This window comes from Aethalodelphis obliquidens, unplaced genomic scaffold (assembly GCF_003676395.1).
Source record: "Aethalodelphis obliquidens isolate GAN/ISIS:26980383/991018 unplaced genomic scaffold, ASM367639v1 scaffold33, whole genome shotgun sequence".
In the NCBI taxonomy this organism is placed as follows: domain Eukaryota; kingdom Metazoa; phylum Chordata; class Mammalia; order Artiodactyla; family Delphinidae; genus Aethalodelphis; species Aethalodelphis obliquidens.
The window spans coordinates 7,819,453-7,827,661 of record NW_020837977.1 but is presented as its reverse complement, the minus strand read 5'-3'; positions in this window follow the sequence as shown (position 1 = coordinate 7,827,661).

Sequence of the window (8,209 nt, the reverse complement as noted above, 5' to 3'; positions counted from 1 at the left end):
TGTGTGTGTGTGTGTGTGTGTGTGTGTGTGTGTGTGTGTGTGTGTGTCTTTCTGGTACTTCAGTAAGCAAAATTACTTCAACATAGGACCTTTCCTCTTAGGTTCTACCTGCTGTCATCCAATGAAACTTCACATATTTACAGTTTTGTCTGTGATTATATAGCTTATCATTACATAGCTTATCATTGTGATTATATAGCTTGTCATTGGGTTATATACTGAACCGAACTTGAGTCCACTCGCTTGCCACACAGCAAAGCCAATTTACTGACATTAGCTTGTGGTGAAGGAAAGTACAGCATTTATTTGCAGGGAACCAAGGAAGGAGAATGGGCAGCTCATGCTTAAAAAACTCAAACTCCCTGATGGCTTTCAGGGAAGGGCTTTTAAAGGCAATATTTGGGGGTGAGGGCTGCAGGAGGCATGACTTTCTTCTGATTGGTTGGTGGTGAGGTAACAGGGTGGTGTTTCAGGAATCTTAATCATCAACATTCTGGTTCCAACAGTCTGGCGTCTAGTGCTTGTGGTCAGCACGTAGTCACCATCCTCCTCGTTGGTGGTGGGCAGAGGGAAGGGGGGTGGGTGTCTAGTCTCTGCAGAACAACTCAAAGATATGTGTCAGATTGTATGCATGTCCCTTGAGGAAGAACTAGGACTCTTCTGTCACTGAACTATTGTCATTACTTTTCTTGTTTAACTACTTTTCCTTTGTTTCTGCATCTCCTTACGTCCCTAATTAGTAACTGCTTGGACAGGGGCTCTTTGGAACTCAGGGAAGACATAGGAGACTAAAGCCTTCTTCTACAAATAAGAAATGGGGAGAGGGGTAGCATGGAGGGGCTTTTGTACTCAGGAGCGCCCTGCAGAGTCCTGCTCGTTTTTTTAAGGTCTCATGTTGTGTTTCTAAAAATTCAGTTATGTGGGGATTTAGAAGAAACTTTTATGTGACATCCATTTGCTGCAACGCCATATCAGAGATTTCTTTTTAGGCAGATAAATTTAAGTATTGCTTGGCTTTGCACCCTCACATTCACTTCTTCCACCACAGCAATAACATTATAAGAAGCTTTATCTCAAGTAGGAAAATGGAAAGTTTTTTTTTTTTTTTTACAAGAACTTAATCATGGAAGACTTATTCACAGATGCACATGAATCAGAATATGCCTTCTGATCATGCAAAGAAGTTCATCTCATCTCCCTTGGCATCTTAAAAGCTTATGTGAGTCCCAAGTTAAAAGAAAAGACAAATTCTACTGCTGGCCTGATCTTTTACAAATCTACCCAAACAGATTAGAAAAAAGATCTATCAGTAATCCAAGAACCCTGGAATTTGGAAATTCTCAGATGACTGCAACTGTGAGCTTTTGCCAACTCTTGTAGCTTAGCAGCAAACTGATTCCACCAGGGAAACATCTAAGTACCTGACTCTTATCCCCTGCACCCAACTGGTCAGAAAGTTCAAATTAACTCTTTAACATAGGCTTTACCCTTCCATCCAAACTACCGTCACCTCAGTCCATGCCTTCCCATCTCTTTTCTGGGCTTTTCCATGGTCTACTTCTATCAATGCTGATCCAAGTCTTCTTTTCATGGAGTTGCCAGTAACTTTCCTCAGAAGGTAAATACAAATGTTACTGAACACAGTCATGTGACTGATGCACAGTGAGGCCAAACAAGCCAAAACGTTGGAGTTTAGAGCAGAGAAAGGTTTACTGTAGGGCCAAGCAAGGAGAACTGGTGGGGCATGCCTCAGATAACCCCAGACTCCCCGAAGGCTTTCAGCAAACCATTTTCAAAGGGCAGATTCAAAGGGCGGGGTGGGGGTGGGGGTGTCGCAGGGCATGTAATCAGCTCATACACAAGTCTCTGATTGGTTTATGTTGAGGTCACAGGGCATCATTATTCCTTAGGTGCCAGTAGGTCTGGGGGCTCATGATCATCAAGTAGTTAATTTCTTCCCTTTTGGTGGTGGTTTCAGCATCTGTAAAACAACTCAGGACGTGTGCACCAGATATATTATCTAGGTACTTCAGAGAGGAGGTACAGCAGAGGATAAGGGGGAAGGGTCCATCCCGGAAAGACCCCATAGGGTCCTGCTCAGTTACACAAAAACCAAAAGCTAACCATGTTACTTCTCTAAGAAACACTCTTAGCAACCTGTTATCAATGCCTGTCCTCTCAATTTGAGGATCTTGTGTGTCTCCAGAGACACAGTGGATGTACTTTGTGACTCAGAGCCTGGGACACTTTTCTGGAATGTCCATTCAGCCAAAATTCAGAACCAACATGTTGCCTGCCTCTTGGGCATCAGGCATAGTAAATTGTCCTCAATAAATTATAATTTCACATATTATCAAATTAAAAACCATAACAAAAAATGAAAGCCGATGAAACAGATGGTTGCAGGTAAATTTGACTTTTTCACCGGGAAGCCTTAGGCTACAGTCTCAGGCTCCCTCGAGCATGGAAGTGCCCTGCCTCTACTGTTAGCAGGACTTTGGAAAATTATAAAGACAAGTTTCTCCACTGGGACCTCAAAGTTCTTCAAAATCGACTCAGATTACATTTCCATTGTCATCTATCAGCTTTCCACTGTTTTACAGATATAAAACAGAGCCTTGCACAAAGTTCAGACTCACATTCATTCTTCAATATTCATTTCACGTGTCACTTCCATGGGAACTTATTTTAATTCCCTCAATCCAATTAGTTGCTTGCTTTTTGTCTCACAGAAAAAACTTGATCACAATTTTTTTGCAGATTTGTGGCAGGAAGAATTGTGACAGACCTGAGGGCAGTTGGGGCAGAGATTTGCTCATATCCTTTATAGTGAACTCTTCTAGGTTGTCTGTGCTTTTCACACCTCTGAGCTGTTTAAGACTTTTAATGGTACAAATGATTCTTTTCAGGAAATACAAACAAATTGGGTCCTTGTGGAGTGTATTCAATAGTTGACTATTGTCCTGTGGATAGACCAGTGTTACATGGACTTATAGATGTGTTTTTGTTTGTTTGTTTGTTTTTTGCGGTACGTGGGCCTCTCACTGTTGTGGTCTCTCCTGTGGTGGAGCACAGGCTCCGGACGCGCAGGCTCAGCGGCCATGGCTCACGGGCCCAGCCGCTTCACGGCATGTGGGATCTTCCCGGACTGGGGCATGAACCCGTGTCCCCTGCATTGGCAGGCGGACTCCCAACCACTGCGCCACCAGGGAAGCCCTATAGATGTGTTTTAACATTCCTTATTGACTATATTTGTATAGCTTTTTAAAAAATTATGCTCTGAACTGATTGTAACACCTTACCAATTCCCTTGTTAATTAACAAATTTAGTAAAATCTTTTACGTTTGCTCATTTTACATTTTTGAAAGCCATGCTTTTATCTTTTAAAAAACACTATCCTGGACTTCCATGATGGCACAGTGGTTAAGAATCTGCCTGCTAATGCAGGGGACGTAGGTTCAAGCCCTGGTCCGGGAAGATCCCACATGCCACGGAGCAATGAAGCCCGAGCGCCACAACTACTGAGCCTGTGCTCTAGAGCCCACAAGCCACAACTACTGAGCCCACGTGCTGCAACTTCTGAAGCCCACGCTCCTAGAGCCTGTGCTCTGCAACAAGAGAAGCCACTGCAATGAGAAGCCTGCACACCACAAGGAAGAGTAGTCCCCACTCACTGCAACTAGAGAAAGCCCACATGCAGCCAATAATAAATAAATAAATTGGGGGAAAAAACCCCACTATCCTTTAACATGCATATACTTTAGTATTATAATTGCTATTTCTTCCACTAAATTGCAATTTTCTTAGAAGCTTGATTAGTGCTTAATACATGTTAAGCAAAAGCAAAGAATAAATGCGTTCATTTTGTGCCTTTGGATGTGACCAGAAATAAGGAGAGTGAGTAACTCAGTTGTTCATCACATTTTTAAAAGTACAGACCTCTCTTGAGAATCCGTTGAAAGTGTGAAACTTCTTACCAGAAAAGTGCACTTATGTGTAGACAAACACAGCACAATTGTAGGGGAGCAGAATTTACCACCTCAAAATATGTGTCTTTTGCATGAGGATTATTTTAGGCTGGTTATTGTTTAAGAAACAGCAGACGTGGGAGGAGCGCTGAAAATCAAAGAGAAGTTACCCTTTTGTAAGAGACATTTACAGTACAAGGAAAACCTCCATTTATGAGTGTCTCCTTCCCTGTACCAGGAAGAGGAGAATGACCTTATCTCTAGAAACTCTTATCAATGGCCAAGGCAAGAACTTAAATCTGCCTAACAACCTCACCCTAGTTTCCTGTGCTTTTCCTGGTCACCTGCCGAAACGGACTCCTGTTCCCTCAACATCTTTTGTCTTCAGCTGAACATAGTTTTTTTTTTTTTGTTTTGTTTGTTTGTTTTTTTTTTTTGCGGTACGAGGGCCTCTCACTGTTGTGGCCTCTCCCGTTGCGGAGCACAGGCTCCGGACACGCAGGCTCAGCGACCATGGCTCACGGGCCCAGCCGCTCCGCGGCACGTGGGATCTTCTCGGACCGGGGCACGAACCTGTGTCCCCTGCATCGGCAAGGGAACTCTCAACCACTGTGCCACAAGGGAAACCCTGAAGATAGTTTTAAGATGATGACTTTGCACACTTGGGCAGGTTACTGTTTTCCTGGGTCTCTCCCATGTTGTATAGGAGATATACATGTTATTAAACTTGGGTTTTCTCCTGCTCATCTGTCTTATGTCAGTTTGATGATGAGACCAGCCAAGGAACTTAGAAGGGAAGAAGGAAATTTTTTCCTCTCCAACACAGTGCATGTAATTTTAGTGATTTAATGGTATTTCCAAGTTCATTCAGGCCCCACCCGCCTGTTAAAAGCAGCTTTAAACGCTGTGAGTTGTTTAAGCTTTTTGTGAAGTGAGCCACGTCGGAGCTCCGTAGCCTCAGTTTTATCGCTTCAGCTAAGAAAAACAGTTCAGCAAAACAAAACAGCAGATCCTGTCTCACTTTATAATCACTGTGTTATAATAGTCATAACAGCAAACATTCTTGAGTTTATGGCAGAGAAGCTTTTAAATATTCCTGTTCTGAGCCAGTTCCTCCACAATTGCTTAAGAACAAATGACTAACTATAATTCAAATACATGGATAAAGATGATACATGCAGAATACGGATGCCATAAAAAAATACAAAGAGCTACAGCTTTTGGAAAGAAATCAAATACCCAGTTAGAAAAAGGACCAGGGACATTTGCCTTCTCAAGATGTTTTATTTTTGTGAGAAACATGTCAGGAGTTGATGAAATGAAATTCATATTTGGAGGCAAGACAAGAGAAAATGAAATAAAAATTTGTTCACTGCCTATTTGGGCCTCCCCTCTCCCCTCGGGTGTACATCGTGCATCTGCTTTACGTCTTAACCAGACCTCCCCAGTGGCAGAAATACCTGCTCAGCCATAAAGACCCATTTTTCTTCTTCTGGCCCCAGCCATGTAACTCCTTAGAAGATGGCATTACTTACATATGACCTTACGAATAGTACTAGCTTTATTACTTGTACTCTGCCTATTTGATAAGATTATTGTTTCTTGTGTGAGATAAAATTCATATTTTATGGCAAGACAAGAAAAATTGAAACATAAAAATATTTCTCTGACCTTTGGCCTCCTCTATCCCCCCACCTACTATGCACTGTGTGTCTGCACTAGGCATCTACCAAACCTCCCCCATTGGCAGAAATACCTGCTCAACCATAAAGAACAACATTCTCCTAACATCAACAAGACAGCTCCTTAAAAGATAACATTCCTTCTTGATCTTATAAGGGGCCACATGAAGCTTAGCTCTGGGCGGTGTAAAATGTCAATAATACGTCATTTAACGTACTGCCCTCTGTCTCCAAAAACTTATGTAACTGCGCCTTGACTTCTAACAGGTGGAACAATTCTCGGTGCTTTCTGAGATGCTCTTCCCAGGTTATAATCCTCAAATTTACCTCAAGTAAAGTTTTCCATTTCTTTCTTAGATCGACTGATTAACCTTTTGTTGACACTTGTAGTACCAAATGTGTGACTGAGCTCCAATAAAAGTAGTGACAACTAGGTAACTTGAAGGGACTGATCAAATGTATGGTCCTATAAGATCAATGATGGTAATAGTGTAACTCTGGATATGGGAAGAAGCAACAAGGGGGAACCCTTTCCAGGACCATTACAGGCTAGTAAGACAGGCAGCCCAGAGGCTTTTGCCTACTATTGACATGGCCAAGTCCAATAACAGCACACTGAATGGCCCATCAATGAAATCCTTGCCTGACCTGGGAATAAGCATTCCTAGCACCATGGGACAAACTGGTCATGAAATACCTCCCAAATCTTGGTAGAAATTAAGACCAAAAGGGAGGGGATTATAAAGTAAAGAATGTTGCCCACCACCCAGTTCTACAAGAATCAAGTCATTAGCCATGGCCGTCGCTGACCTATAGCACACGCTGAAAGGGATTCAGGCTGAAAATCAGGATGAGGCCCTCTGTGCTCTAGGAAAACTGGCAGAACTGGCCCTCGGATAGATGCATATTTTGAGGAGAAAATTTTATGAGCCCAGTTTTTCCTATCTTCCCATACTTAGAAAAGCACTAAAGCCATTAACTAAGATATCTGTTCTTCGAGACTCATAATAACCTTCTATCAAAATGTGTGCCTCATTGCACACACCCCTTCACCAAAAACACATATATACTGGCTTCTCCCTCTAGTCTCTGGAAGCCCTCAGAGCTTTCTGAAAGACTGTTACCTGGGTGAAAATCCTCAGATTGGGGCTTCCCTGGTGGTGTAGTGGTTAAGAATCCGCCTGCCAATGCAGGGGACACAGGTTCGAACCCCGGTCCGGGAAGATCCCACATGCCGTGGAGCAACTAAGCCCGTGCGCCACAACTACTGAGCCTGCGCTCTAGAGGCCCGCGAGCTACAACTACTGAGCCCGTGTGCCGCAGCTACTGAAGCCCGCGTGCCTAGAGCCTGTGCTCCGCAACAAGAGAAGCCACTGCACCGCAACGAAGAGTAGCCCCCTCTCGCCACAACTAGAGAAAGCCCACGTGCAGCAACAAAGACCCAACGCAGCCAAAAAAATTAAAAAAAAAAAAATCCTCAGATTGGCTTGAATAAAATTTTCCATTTCTTTCTTAGACCTATTGATTAATTTTTTTTTAATGGACGGGATTCTATGTATACTGTTCTGGGAAGTTACAATATCTGGTGAAGAAGAAGATAAAAGCCAAGTCTCCCACCTAACTTAGAAATATAGGCTCTGCTCACTATTATTACCTCAACATGATATTCTTGTTTATAAAAATGAATATTTAACATCCTAGGGAGACTCTTAACCAATATAATTGGATAGTAACCCAAAGCTTAGTTAATCATTCTCCTTATTTTCAAAGAGAATGCTTAGTTATAGTGGAATAGATAAGATTCATTCCTTTTTGTTGGAAAGGAATTGTTAACTATTGTTAAATCTATATTGTTATAGATTTAACTATTGTTTAACTATTGTTAACTATTTAACTATTGTTAAATCTATATTGCTATAATTGTTAAATCTATATTGTTAACTTTATGCATTATTTATATGGTGTTCTTACCTTTTACTTCCTTTGACTAAAATAAGATGAATAAATATATACTGAACTTCATTCTGAGCACAATTTGATGTCATTTTCTGTTCTTGAAGTAACCTTCGTGGTATCTGTGGAGCTGACTAGCAACAGTTCAAGGGAATGCAGCAGCCCTGCTTGCAGAAAAGTCATGCCCAGGAAGCAAACACCATTTTAAGACATTTTGGAAGTAATATAGTCCATTGAAAGTGGTTTCATGTACTCACTGCTATGATCCAATTACAGTTGTCTTTAGAAAAATCTATAGCTTTAGTGCTTATTAAATCATGTATGTTAGTAAAGCCTATTTTGAAATTTTGATGCATTTTTCTTAATCGAGTTAGGATCTGTCAGGTCGCTTATTGAGTTCTGATTTAAATTGCTATGGTCATTTCAAGGACTATATTCAATGACAGAATATAGAATTAGATACTATTTATCCTCAGTGCCTTCTAATACTTGGTGAGCCAATGAAAGGATCCTCCTTCCTAGATAGTTTGCTAAGCATTTATAAGAATAGAAAAAAGTTAGTAGTTCTTCTATTTATATACATAATCAGCCTATTAACATTTTAT